The sequence below is a fragment of the Lygodium microphyllum genome, chromosome 25, assembly GCF_053477565.2.
Source record: "Lygodium microphyllum isolate KBCC chromosome 25, Lygodium_microphyllum_v1.1.10, whole genome shotgun sequence".
Taxonomy (NCBI): Eukaryota; Viridiplantae; Streptophyta; class Polypodiopsida; order Schizaeales; family Lygodiaceae; genus Lygodium; species Lygodium microphyllum.
Window position 1 is genome coordinate 49,169,481 of NC_141159.1, and position 15,778 is coordinate 49,185,258.

Here is a 15,778-nt window from a genome sequence, read left to right on the forward strand (position 1 = left end):
TTCCCTTTTTCTACCAAAAACATGAAGTCTAATCTTCCCAAGAAAAAATAGAACGATACAAAACATAATGGTCCAGTACAAAGCCAGCTAGTAGTACAAAAGGATACAGAGATAGGACTAGAGGTCCAAGAGATTAGAAAAGGGTTCTGTTTTATTCAAGATTAGATAGGACCAAAGTGCATTGATTAGAAAAGGGTTACTTACATATTCAATAGAAAAGGGTTGTGTTTTATTCAAGAAAAATTCACAGATTAGGATATTTATAAATAGGCCATGAACGCACGTTATATAGAGAATATATATATAGTGAACCCCCCGAGGGTGTACCTAGGGAGATAGCCAACAAGTATAGTACGTGGATTGCATATTGGAAATGTTGTCTCTTGTAGGAGCCAAATGCACTGATGAAGTTGCAGGATACAACGCACCAAGGGAGGCAGCTTTGGAACTGCATCTTGAAAGATTGAATAATTATTCAACTTTCCTAGACTACAGGGTGTTGCCACCTTTTCCACAGCCAGCTCTACTTTTGTCTCTGTCTTCGTCTTTGTTTCTATCTGTGTTACGGCCATGTAATAGGAAGAATAATACATCCATGCCTTTATCTCACTGTCAAAAGTGATTTCTAAAGTTATTCTTGGGTCGGGCAGGAGGTATTCACCCATTGACAAAGACTTTGCTTCTTTCGGGAGTTGGCTAACAATGCGCATTGTCAGGGATTGTGCCTCTGTTTTCTTGGAAAAGATATGCTTGATAGTCTCTTTGTCTCCTGATGTGCCATTTGTTATTTCATTGGAAGAGTCTATGACGACTTCAATGGAAGTAATTCCATTATCTTTTTGCAAGCCATACAATTTTAGCACCACTTTGTTGGGTCCCCTGCCTAGGATTAGGGTTCCTTTGAACCAATCTGTCCATGCCCTTGCTTCAAAATGCCATGGTATTCCCAGTAGTAGCAGAGGGTATGAGGTTCCATGGAAATTTAGTTTTACCACCAGATATGTCAACCAAAAATCTCTTCATGTGAGGGCTGTCTTTACATATGGGAGACTGCCCAAAGGCTTAATTCTTCTTTGGTCTGCTAGTCTTATAAGCCACTATATAGGCTACATACCTTGTAAGCCTAGATCCTTCATTGTCACATCCATCATTATGTTCATTGATGAACCTCCATCAATCAATACATCTGCTATAAAATATCCTTCAATCCACGTGTCAATCTTTGGGGTACCAGGATGATCCAGGAAGGCGCTAGCCACATCTACTTCTTTCATAGGCTTTGGGGCTTTCTTTGACGTGGCATTGAGAAGATGGAACAACCGAGCTAATCCATGCTTTCGCTCCTTAGATATTCATGACGAAACTTAAATGTTACACTTCAATATAAAATCATTCATTTTTCTTTATATAAAACTTGGCTTTTAGTCTTCATTGCACATTGATTGATTATATGGAGCATTATTTATATTATATGACATTTCTCCATAGAAACACCCCCGAAAGAGATACTTTAACATGCAAATGGATATAGACTAAGGCTAAACTAAACCTCATGTCCTATAGCCCACCATACATCCCAATATATTATACTATTTTTTCCTATTTTTTGGATTTAAAAAATATTTTTCTTAATTATTTCTTTTATAAAAACTCATTATTTTGCAAATTTTTATCATAAGTAGCAAACACCAACTATAGCAACCAACAAACACTATTTCATCCATTACAACATTACTTTCCACCATTTTTATCAATTATTATCGTATTTCTCAATTTTATATATTTTGTGTGTATTAGATAATTAAAATTTGCATTATGACAACCACATGTTCTGAAGTTTTGGGCTTGCAACCCTTAAACACAACACATATTACTTCCATGTCAACCCATATGCATTTGAATTTCATGATGAAAATAATAATAGAATTGGATTTCCTTTAAAACCGCTTAATTTTTCATGAATTTCGAGAAGCCTAGGCTAGTCATCATCACTGATGCCCACACAGGTGCTACCAACCACATGCACGCTCTCTCACTCCATTTCTTGCATCTTGTCACAATTCGATACCCAACCCCCTTGTCCTCTCAACCCACATGAATAACAATTATGGTAAGAGAGAAAGAGGAGAGAGAAAGACTAAATTTGAATATCTTCAAAGAATACACCATTTTGCACAATTTTTGAAGTGATGGAGAGCGAAAAATTGCTGCATCTCATGCCTAGGAGGGTTCCTACCTAGTACTGATTCCTCTGCTTGCAATATCCTTTTTTTTTGCCAAAATGAAGAGGTGCAAAAAAATTTGTGCCCCTCTCTCTCATGAAGATTTGTGGGTTATTTAACTCTCTTAAGCCTAATGAGTTAGAAAAATAGTTCACCCTTTGTGTTCACACTACCAACAAGTGGTTTCTTAAAATCGAAGACTTGAACAAACTCGGATTAGAGATCTAAAAACACAAGCACATTCTTAGCATTGTTTTCTATTGAGTTGGCCTTCCATTGGACATTATTTCTAGCTTTTGGATCAAGTAGCTACTTTGTAATGCAAAAGTTACATCTCTTTAAGTAGACCATTTAATGAACTCCGATTGATGAGCGGGCGCTTCCAAGGCATTTTGGGCCACTCGCTTTCACTTTGAAATCTTCGACACCTCTTGATTTTTACTACAAATACTTTATTTTTTACTTCAATTTTGGCACCTAGTTGAGGTAATGCTCAAGTTGCACCTCCTTGAATGGGTTGTCTAATGAACTCTGACTGATGAATGGATGCTTCTAACATGTTTCGAGCCACTTGCTTTTACTTAGAAAACTTTGACACATCTTGATTTTGCTCACAAATGCTTCATTTTCCACTTCATTTTTGGCTCCTAATTACAGCTCTCATTAGACCACATGATAGGGTGACTCAGCCCATTGAACCTATGAATGGATCTACACACAATGAGAACATAGAAAGCATCAAGCTACCTCAAATAAAATACACAACACAAAACATAAACCACACCCTACCCCTTGACAAAATCAAAGCATGAATTCCATGAGGGATAGGCTAAGCACAATCTAACAAAGAGATCAAGAGCTAGCTATGAACCAACTACTGTAATAAAAACTAGCTAAAAGAACTATCAAAGAAGTAATCCAATGTGTTGATCTAACCTACCTACCTGACCTAGGATAACTAGACCAAGAACTCCTACTAGGTGAGGACTTTTATAGCCTGCTAATCCACTTGAATTCATATATTTTTCATTTTTCCACATTCTTTATTCTTCTAGTACTTACTACTCAAGTGTATAAAAAGAAGGGAGGTGAGCATATTATGACCTAAGGAGGACATGGCAAGGCATTAGCCTCAAGTCCTAACTTTGTACCCAGGAACCTACCAAGCTCTCACAAGGTGACACTTAAATCCCTTTCTCTTTCACTCACTTCTATTTTTTCTCCAACCATCCTTGTTTTTTGCTAGCTAGACATCACCCCCAAGAAGACAAGCATCATCCCCATGAGCCTACCATGCCCTTGCAAGGCGATGATTATTGCTCTTTGATTTTTCTTTCATTTTTTTTCTTTTCCTTTTGTTAAGTGGTTAGAACCCCTTTTTACACACCCTCATATACTATAGTCTTCAAATATATACATTGTCTCTTCTCTTTCCTGTCACACTTTTCTAGCTACCTCACAATTAATAGAAACTCCTAGAAACAGCCACTTAGCATGCTAGCAAAACAAGGTCACTAAGAATACCTTATAAAATAGCTCTTAAAGTGCTCCACAATGACTTCCCATGAGGTAGACCACTGCTTGGACCTCCCCAGACACACCTAACCTAAACTTTGGGACTTCATGCCTTCACTACCAGTCCCCATCAAAAGAAAGAAAAATCCCCACAAATACACGTAACCATTCAACATAAAGGAAAACAACTCACAAAGAAAGGATATCACCTAGACTTGGCCACAAGAAGCATCGACACAGTAAAGGATCCCTCCAGGTGCTATGTCAGACTTGCTTTGTACAATATTAAAATAAGAAAACATTAACCACACCCGCACCAAACAGATACATGGCCCTCTTGGCCTAATGAGATATAACATTTCACAAAAAATGTGCTAGCCCTCTTGGCCTAAAGAAAAAAAACAATATGGCTTATACACATCTCTCCTTGGAGTAGTACTGACATACAACAAGATGCTCCATTCCAAGGAGAAAAAGGGCTCCTAGCCCTGAACTAGATGCATCATATTATGACCCATATCTCCTCTATATACAGCAAGAGATGTGTGCATAAAATGTCATCTGACCACCCCTACAGATCCAATAGCAACGGTAAATGAGACTTGGCTACTATTTGCATGTTCTAATGAAAATCCCCATAATCGACTAGGTCATATGACATTATCAATGGAGATATCTAAACTAGGACCACAATTGAAAAACATGTCTTCTTCATAAGCATAATTTGCTTATGAATCTACAAGCTAATTCCAATATCGTGGAATCAACTGAAGAGACGCTCTCTCAAACTTGTCAATTGGGTTCGTAGTATCGCAATAATACATGCATAGAATGGGATTCCGTAGTGTGTACAATCCAATCAATTGATTCAAAACCAACTAGAAATCCCCTTTTACTAGTAAAATTGGCAAATACTACCTTTCTTAGCAATATTCAGTCCCATGATCAAGGCTTTATATTCCACCATATTATTAATAAATCTTACCCCAAGGTAGGTAGCTCATTTCATTGTGATTCTATGTTGGGGATCTCTAATGACCACCCCAATACTCCATTTATTATTGGGACCCCTGGATGCTCCATCAAAATATAATGTATATGTCCATAAAGGATTCATGCAGCCAGCCATCGTTGGCTCCTTTATTCATAAATATGATAATCAAAATTTAGCACATTCAGAGGATAAACCAAAGGCTCTATCCCACTGTCTTCATTGAATCCAATAGGGATTCTCCTCAAAATCCTTAAATAGTGATGGCAGAAGACTTTGATCTCCCAAATTAAAGTCTCATCCTCTTGTTTAATCATTATATAAACTTTGCTCCACCAAACAAGTCTTTCCTAATGGTATCTTTGTTCCAAATTTGGGTGTTCTAAGTAGGGAATAAACCACCCCATCGTTCAACTTTTAGCCTCTCTTGCAGGTTTCAAATCAATTCAACCTTGACCTATAAGACAATTATCTCATCAGTATGTCTAAAGATAATAAGGTTTAATCTTATTTAGATTAAACTTGTTTTTAAAATCCACTCCTTGCAAATCTACTGGTAATGTTTGGACTTATTTTTTCCAATTCTAATGATTTTGTAGTGACCATCCCACTTAGGCTCTAGTTTCCTAAGAAATAGCTCCCTACACACATCATGATATAAAACTAAATGTCCTTTCTTAGAGATATACTTCTTTGCTTTTAAATCATGAAGTTGGTTCATTTGACACTTAGCTATCTCTTGATGTATTAGAATCTGCAACTTGAGCTCATCGAGGTGTGCTAAAGTCGTAAAGCACTCAAAGAGTGCATCTTCATTTCCCAAAGAATGGTTAATTGCAAATCTTATAGTTAGTAACTTGATCTCTAGGGATAGTATGCACTCCTTTCTATAAACTAACTTGAATGGGGTGGTGTAGTTGATAGCTCACTTAAAGATTGTATTATATACCCACACAGCCAATATAGCTTCTTATCCCAATCGGGTCCCAATCTCGTTTCTTCTCTGGTACTATCTTTGATAGAATACCCAGCAACTATTTATTGGTACTTTCAACTTGCCCATTTTCTTGTGGATTATAAGGTGTCATTTTATTGTGTTTAATATGATATGCTTTAGTCGCCATGCTCTTAATCACCTTATTTAGAAAATGGGTTCTGCAGTTTGACAGTAACTCCTTTGTTTGGCGGACCAAATCAACAAATAATCTCCTCAAGCAGGAAGCTAGCAATCTCCTTTGCATAGTCCTTCCTCATTGCTCGTACTTCTGACCACTTTGTAAGATAATCAATTGCCACTATGATGTACCTCTTTTGTGCAAAGGATGGTGGGATAATAGGACCTATAAAATCAATGCTCCACTGCTCGAATGGTAGGATAGCCATAATAGGAGTGTGTGGGGGCACTTCCTACTCTCCCTACTATCATGTCTTTGACATACATCACATCACTTCACATATGCAAATTCATCTTGGAAAATGGACAGCCACCAATATCTGGCTCTTAAAGCTTTTTGTGTAGTCAACCGTCCAACAAAGTGTCCTCCACAAGTGGAGTCATGACACTCTTCCAAGATAAACGAAACCTCATCGGCCATAACACATCGACAATAAACATCATCAACTCCTTGCTGATATGATGTTCTTGCAATCAAGGAAAATTTCAAAGCTTGATGTTTAATTTTCATATTCTCAGTTTTTGACAAAGTAACTCCCATCTCTCCCTGTAGGTAGATAGTGTGTTATGGCAACATATCAAGATGGAATGGAAGTCGCATCAATTTTGAATAGACCCTCAAGGTCACTAGCTTCAGCCAAGATTTCCTTCGCCTCCTCAAAATCCACAAGACATTCAATGATGCCCTGCAACTTTGGTGCCCTACTCTTAATTTCATAATCAAACTCTTGCAAAGTGATTAACCACTTTGCTAGGCAGTCAAGTGGCTGCAACTTATTCATCAATAGCCTCAACCCCTCCACCTTTGTATAAAATATCACCTTTTCATAGAGAATATAATGCTTGAATTTCTTTGTTGCAAATACCATCCTAAGGCACTACTTCTCCATGTAGGTATAATTAATCTCAGATACCCCCAATTTACGGCTAGCAAATGCAATTGGATGATACCACTTCTCCTCCCAAATCTAGGCTAAATAGTAGCAGTTGATACTATGCATTGTAGTTGCTGAAAATATATAGAAGACCTCGCCTCTTTTGGGTGCTTTCAAGACTAGATCTTTCACTAGTTCCTGCTTTATCCTCAAAGGATACTTGACATAGGTCACTCCAAACAAATCTATAGTTAAAGGACAGTAGATTCATCAATAGCAATGTCCTCTCTACTAGTGCATTGATAAATGTTTTATATTAACCCCCTAATAGCTATATACTTCTTTAGGAGTATGTGGCAGACTCATAGTGACAATAACCTTTATCTTTTCAAGATCTGTTTGCAATACCAGCCGAGCTAACCACATGGCCCAATAGCAATCCAAAGGGCACTCCAAAGAAGCACTTTCTTGGATTAAGACCAATGCAAAACTGCCCGCAACGCTCAAAACATTTTCTTAACATAACCAGCTATCTCTCCCTTGTGGTGACTACCCCCAGATCATCAATAAAGATATTCAACTCCTCTAGTAAAATATCACCAAACGCCTTATTAGTTGTACGTTGCCAAGAACCTGGCATATTGCATAACTCAAATGCCATAACATGATATGCAAAGGCACCAAATACAGTAATAAATGTCATTTTCAACTTGTCTCCTATAATATCCATTTGGTTATATCCAGCAAAGTAGTCCATGAATGCATGGATATCTCTACCTACCAATTGATCTAGGATTTGGTCAATAAATCATAGCGGATAGTAATCTTTGACCATCTGTTTATTGAGCTCTCTAAAATCTACACAAAGAAAGATTTGATCATTCTTCTTTTTTCTGATAACTATTGGCAAACACCACTCCTTGTGTTGTACAAGAAATATCACGCCATCCTTACACAATTTTTGCAACTCCTCAAATAGTTTGTCCCTTAGTTCAAAAGGCATACACCTCACTTTTTGTTGGACAGGGTGGCTACCTTCCTTCAAGGGGATGGTATGCACAGCTAAACTGGAAGGAAAACCCCTCAGCCCTCATAAATCTATGTGAAAATGTCATAGAATTTAGTTGGTCGTGGATCATTCAATGTACCGAGGTTCAACTCAATCACATCCACATCTCTTACTCTATCTTTAGCTTCTATCGGCTCATATGAAGACATTGAAGATGAATACTATGTGATTGATTTCCATTAAAAGATGGTGTATTCTTTTGTGTTCTTTGTTCTATTGAAGTATTCTATGAAGATGTTGAAGATTATGATTGGTTCTATTAAATCCGTGGGAGATATCTACTATGATGGTATGTGAAGAATTGCTGTTTTCTTTGTTTTGATGATCAAAATAATGAAATAAAAGCTTGTTGATGTTACAAGATAGATTTTCTTGCAGTAGAATCCCCTTTTCCTTGGTGTTCCTCTTGGGGCTCCAGGAATAGAACCTCTTAATTCCTATATTGAAGGGCACGTAGAATTCAGCCTAGGATTGATTATGATTGCTTGATGAGTTTCTTTCATGCCCATTCAAATGTTGAAGCTCAATCAATTGCATAAATGCTACTCACTCCCTACTTGACTTGGATTTTTGTTGGATGATTGAACATTGATGCTATAGGACTGAAATAATGATGAAAATGGTAAGTGTGAACATTGTAAAAGCAGTGAGTCACTGCAAAAGGGTAATGCCCTATCCATAGCCCTTTCAATTCAGTCATTTCCCAATATCCACTTACATCTCATTAAAGAATTTAAAGGCTTTTTCAGTCAATGCATAACATCCTTGTCTGATTAGCCATTAGAATGTACTTTCCATGTTGGTTCCCACGAGGAAAAGCAGATGCCAGGTGAGTCGGGAAGACAAAAGAGCAGTGACCCTCCCTTGTTTGCCGATTAAGACCCTGAAGGGGTGCACAACTCGGCTTGAGGTGGAACTTTGCACACCCCTCTTGTCTCTCGGAGCCCATGCAATTCTCAAATTTAGGTGCACGTACATTCCCCATTATCAGAGTTTGGCACTAGTACAACATTGATCAGCCATATTCAGGGTTCCATAAGTGGTTGAAGAACCATTGGAAGAGGTGGAGGGCATCTCCTATTTTTAGGAGGGTACCTACAAGTGTTGGACACAGCTTTTACGAATAAAAAAGTAGGTATATACCAATCTATAGGTTATTATTGAGCCCTACAGGTGCCCCATAACCGTCTCCTGGTTGCTACAGTGGTTTACAAGGGTTTCTTCTACCCAGGGTCTTCCTACATGGTCAAACATGGTACTTACAGGTGGTGGATAGGGTGCAGGAATTTCCTGTTCAGACCTGAAGATTCAATCACAGAAAATTCTATCCTGATCCAAATTAGGAATTGATAGCTAAATTCAAATAGGGATCCTAAGCTTCAATTTGAATCAAAAATTTTGGTGATTCGACATCGGGAGCTCAAGTCATTTTTGATTTTGTGACACTAGGTATGTTGAGACATCACCTAGACAGCATCATACAAGGGGACAATGTTTGACATTGTTCTATTAGATATGCTCAATGCCCCACCCTCATAAGGTGCCACCAATGATCCATGGTGCTCAAAGTTGTAAGGCTCCCATTATGAGGAGAAGCCAAATGTGATCTCGGATATTGGTTGAGTCCTGACTTGTATATCAGATGAGGTCTATGTGACTAGATGGAAAAAATGTGACCACTGTGGGTCTAATCTTTGGGTTGGATTGAGTAGTTAAGATGGTAGCAACTCGAGGCACATTGCATCGAGTTGTGGGGCAAGGGAGTTAAAAGGGGCCCCTATTTTGGGGTCCTAGGGCAATGCCCTCAGCCCGACAGTAAAGGGAATATTCCCTAATCGACTATTGGAGGCTCATATGGTAGGTCGGTCAGGCCGACCTAACTGCCTTCGCTAGCTATAAAAGCTAAACCCCTTCACAATCATCAATCATCTTTCACCCAGTCAGCGTTGTTCCAACTAGCCTTAAGCTCTTCACCTATCTTTTGTCTAGATCGCCATCTAAGCTTCAGAGTGGAAGTGCATGGATGGACAGAGCCATCTTTGTATTAGTTGTTTGGAGCTAAAGAAATTTTCTAATTCTCCTCTTATCTATTGTGTACTCTCTATCTCTATCTCTTTCTCAGATTTTACTTGCTGCGCCATGTAATTTTTTACATGGTATTAGAGCCCAGAGGACTCTGGGGATCGAAGAGTGCGCAAGAGGCAAAGGCTTGAACAACAAAGAGAAACAATATCGTCTTCCGGAAGCGGGTCTGGCGCATTAGGAAAAGCGGTGCATGAGGTGGTGGTGCTATACCAGCTATTCAAACACTGAGGATTCGTCCACCAACCTTCAGCGAAGGTAAGTTAGATGGTACAAACTATACCTTATGGAAGTTCAAAATTACAACTATCCTTGATTCTTATGAGCTTTTGGAGACTATGCTGGGGACTGACGTAGAACCACAACCTACCCTTGACCCATCAAATCCTAGTGTGATGATTCGTCCAAATGTAGATCTTCTATGAGCTTGGAAACGAAGGAATGCACATGCATTGTGTGCCTTAGTTACAAGTTGTTTTGACAGTGTTCTGACTTTGATTCAGTATATAACCAAAGCATCATAGGCTTGGAATGTACTGAGGAGTTAGTATGAAATGCGAAACCAAACATGGATTCAAAACTTGGAGAATCAACTAGCAGCAGAGAAGTTTGGTGAAGGAGAGACAATTGAAGCATTCATCACTCGAATTAAGAATCTGTGTGACCAAATAGCTGGTGCTGGGATACAAAAGACTAGTGGAGCTAGCGAGGAGGTGTCTTCGGATTTGTCCACAAAAGTTTGATGGATTAGCAACTGCCCTTAGTACTCAGGTGAGACCTCAAGCTTTGAGTTTTGAGGAGTTTTGTGCATTATTGCTAGAGGAGGAGTTGAGGCTGAAAGCTCGAGAAGGAAGCAACAATGGAGATGTTGCATTCTCTCCCAATGCAAAAGGAAAAGGTGGTTCCTCCACCAAAAATGATGGTGACAAAAAGAAGAAGGGTGATAAGAAGAAGTTTCAAGGAGAGTGCTTCTACTGCAAGAATAAAGGACATGCAATCGCAGATTGTCGTGTCAAAGATGCAGATGAAAAGAATGGTACCCTTAAAAGTAAAGGGAAAGAGACATCCAATATGGTTGAACTAGAGTTGCAGTTATTCATGGCGACCATTGAGGAGATATGCTCCTCGGCATAAGAAGAATCTACCACTGACTCATGGGTGTTGGGTAGTGGGGCCTCTTGTCACATGACCAACAAGAAAGGTCTATACAGTTCTATGCAACCTCTACAAGAATCCATCACTGTGACAGTTGGAAATGATGCAAAATGTCTTGCCGTGGGCACATGTACTATTTCATTTGTTGCTACAAATGGTGATGTCAAAAAGCTTTCAAATGTGTTGTATGTTCCCGAAATTAGGAGAAATTTGTTATAAGTTGCTACCATAAGTGATCTTGATCATGAAGTAAGGTTCAAGAAGATAGGTGCAGAAATTCTTGACAGTGATGGAAAAGTTGTTGGCAAAGGAGAAAGAAGGAACAACCTATATGAGTTGTGCTCTTACAACCACCGTTGGAGTGGGCACAAGTAAGCTTTGACATGAAAGGTTTGGACACATTGGATTTTCAGTGTTGAAGGAGATGCACAAGCAAGGTATGGTTGCTCACCTACTTGCAATGACTGAATTGAAGGAACCATGTGAAGCTTGTATGATGGGCAAGCAACAGAGAAAGGCATTTCCACAGGAAAGCAAGAATAGAGCACAGGCTTCTCTAAAGTTGGTGCATGCTGACTTGTGCGGAAAGATTCCTACACGGGCCATGGGGGGATCTTCTTATTTTATGTTGATTGTCGACGACTATGGTAGGAACATGTGGGTGTACTTCCTTCGTGATAAGGCTCAAGCTTTTGGTAAGTTTAAAGAATGGCTAAAACTTATTGAGAATGAAATGGGCAAAAGTGTGAATAAATTTAGAACAGATGGTTATGGTGAGTTCAACTCAAAGGAGTTTGAAAACTTTTGCAAGAGCAAAGGGATCAAGTAGCATCAATTGATGATGCCTCACACACCTCAACAGAATGGTGTTGTGGAATGCAAGAATTGCACCATTGTGGAGATGGCAAGATGCATGCTAAAGGGCAAGGGATTGCCTAACCATTTTTGGGTTGAAGCTGTTAATACTGTAGTCTACATTTTAAATCAGAGCTACACAAATGCTCTCAAGGGAAAAACACCTCATGAGGCTTACACTGGTAAGAAACCATCTATCTCACACTTCAGAATTTTTGGATGTGAATGTTACGCATATATTCCAGATGAGAAGAGAAACAAGTTACAACCAAAAAGCAAATAATGTATCTTCTTGGGCTATAGTGATGAGCAGAAGGCCTACAAATTATATAACCAAGAGGCAAAGAAGATCATTGCCAGCCGTGATGTGGTGTTCAAGGAGCAAAACTACATACAGTGGAGTAGAAGAAGGCAAGTTCTTCCACTTTATCATCAAGCGAAGAAGTAGTCCACTATGAACCTATCCCAAGAGCTGTCCCTATCCTTAAGGAGGAGGAAGCATCATCTTCAGATGATGAGAAAAAAGTTCACCAACCTGACATCACCCCACCAGAAAAGCAATTGCTGTGTTGGGTGAAGCAGTTCTATGATCACAATAATCCTATGCCCACATCTCTTGAGGATAAGGAAGACAAACTAAGGAGGTCTCAGAGAATAGAGGAGCAAAGGAGGGCTTCTACTCACATAGTCAATATTGCCTTGATGGTAGAGATTATGAAAGAAGTAAAGGAGCCAACTAACTTAGAAGAAGCACTTGCAGATTTAGCATGGAAGGCAGCTATGCAAGCCACGTATGATAGCATAATGAAGAATGACACTTGGGAACTAGTGGATCGACCAGCAAAGCGGAAGGTTATTGGCATCAAGTGGATCTGGAAGGTAAAGTACAAGGCTGATGGTACCTTAGAAAAGTACAAAGCTAGAATGATTGCACAGGGATTTTCAAAGGTTGAAGGGTTTGATTTTCAAGAGTCATTTTTCCCAATTGCTAGAATGACCACTATATTCGCATAGTACTTGTAGTGTCCGCCCACAAGCAGTGGCCAGTTTACCAAATAGATGTTAAGTCAGCGTTCTTGAATGGTGACCTCAAGGAGGAGGTGTAGGTGGCTTAGTCACCAGGTTTGAGGCCCCCCATTCTGAGAATAAAGTGTGTAAGCTAAAGAAGACATTATATGGGCTGAAACAAGTTCCGCAAAGCATGGTACCAATGGATAGATAAGGTATTTTTAAGCTTAAACTTCAAAAGATGTGCCTAAGATGCTAACTTGTATGTTTACAAGGATGGTGAAAAGTCTGTAGTGATTGTCCTATATGTGGATGACCTTCTTATTATAGGTGACTATGAAGATATGCTCAACCAAACTCGAAAGGCTTTGAGTTTTGAGTTTGAAATGACAAACTTGGGCTTGCTGCACTATTGTTTGGGAATTGAAGTCTGGCAAGAGCCAGGAAAGATCTTCATCTTTTAGAAGAAGTATGCATGGGAGAACTTGAAGGCATTTGGCATGACCGAGTGCAAGGAGATAGCTGCACCTATGGAGGTGAATGCAAAGTTATCCATTGAGGATAACTCAACACTAGCAAACATTGGGAGGTACAAGAGAATGGTCGGCAGTCTGATCTACTTGTGTAACACCAGACCATATATCAGTTTTGCTGTTAGTGTTTTGAGCAAGTTCTCAAAAAAACCTCATGAGAGTCATTGGAAGGCTGGGATGCGGGTGCTCAAATACTTGAAGGAAACTCTTGACTATGATAGGGGTCTGGGGATGGCACAAGTAAACCAAGGAATCTCTAATTTGCAGCAAAGAAACAAATCTTTACTCCAAGAGCTCATCTCTGCCATAAAGGAAATTGGAAGCAAGCCACAAATAGAACCTCAAACTATTGAAGACTCCCATGCAATTTATTTTGTTGGTAATCCTTCCCATCCAAGCAAAGAGAAGTCTCAGCCAATTATGCACACATTTGAAAGGGGAGAACCATCTAGACTGAGGGGCAACCATCATCCTTCACAAATTCATGGCATTCATACCCCAAGGTTTCAATTTAGCAGCCCAAAAGATAATCATAGACATGAGGGGGAATAAGAGATAACTTGATGGGATACTGATTATCATGCATGTGACCCCTTCTATAAGAATTTTTATCATCAGCCCTCAAATGCACAAAAAGGAAATGTGGTCAACAATCAAGTTCATGAATGTGGAAGACATGATGAGCGAAGATCAGCTCATGACATCCCAAACCAAGAGCATGTTTCAAATGGACAACCTTCATCTCATGGTTTTGGGCCACCTACTTTTAGGCAAAATTCATGGAACAAAGATTTATGGAGACAACATTCTCATGAGCAACCATCTTACAATGAAAAAAAATATAAGGAAAAGATCAATATCACTAATTTCAAAGGAGATAATGCTTCATCTTCGGAATGGGAGAAGTGGAGCAATAAGCTTGAGTTATACTTCACCCTTTATCCTAGAAGTGAAGAAGCCAAGATTTATTTCACGGCTTTTCATCTTGAAGTTTACGCCCATACTCGATGGCATTACATACACAAGATTGGGCAAAAATTTGACTCTGGGAGGAGTTCAAGCAAGCAATGATTGATGTCTTTGTGTCTCCTTTGGAAAAAAAAAAACTTCAAAGAAGATCGTATGCATGTGCTCAAAGAGGAATGTCTGTTAGAGACTATTCCAACACTTACTTGAATCTTTCCATGTATGTTGAAGGCATTTTAGATTTTGCTAAGCTGAATAAATGTATTTTTGGTCTTGATCATGCCCTATCATCGGAGGTAGGAGCTCAACAACCAAAAACATTACATGAGGCCATGCTTTAGCCAATTTCTGCTTCACATCTTTGAAGGATATTTTACATGTATCGCTCCAAGCAAATAAACAATTGAAGGAGAATAAATTCATCAATGGAAATGTTCTTTTAGCAAGTGTATTAATGAATCATCGATAATATCGAACTAACGATAGGAAACTATGCACTTCCTTAGGGTTTCTCGACAAACTCATAGCAACAATGACTTTGATCTTTTTCAGATCAGTCGTAATTCCAACCAAAATAACCACATGGTCTAACAATAATCCATAGGGCACTCCAAAAAAACACCTCCACAAATTTAGGGCAATGCAAAACTATCTTTTTAGCCCCTATAGGGAAATGTCACTAAAGGTTTTGTCGGACATACATTACCAAGAACTAGGTGCATTACATAATCCGAAGGCCATGACATGATATGCAAAGGTTTCAAACACGATTAAGAATACCATCTTTAGCTTGTCCTTCTCTGCAATGGACATTTAATTGTAGCTGACAAAACAATCCATAAATAAGTATATGTCTCTACATGCTAACTAATATAAGATTTGATCAATGAATGGCAATGTGTAATCAGTTGTTTGCTTGTTGAACTCTCTAAAATCAACACAAAGCTAGATTTGATGATTATGCTTCTTCCTGATGTGACCACCAGTGAACACCACTCCATGTGTTGCATGGAAAATATTAGGCCAGCCTTACCTAATTTTTGTAACTCTTTGAATAGCATGTCCCTTAGCTCAAAAGGTATGTGCCTCGTCGGACAGGTCGACTTCCTCTTTTAGGAGAATAGTATACACTGCTAAATTAGGGTGAATACCCTTCAATTTGACATAACTCCAAGTGAATATATCACAGAAATCTTGGGTTAAGGACTTATAGTCCTTCCTTTCTTCCATGCTAAGTATGGACCCTAATTTGATTGGTCATGAATCATTCAACATACCAAGGTTTATCTCTATCACATCCACATCACACATTCTATCCTGGGATTCTATAGGA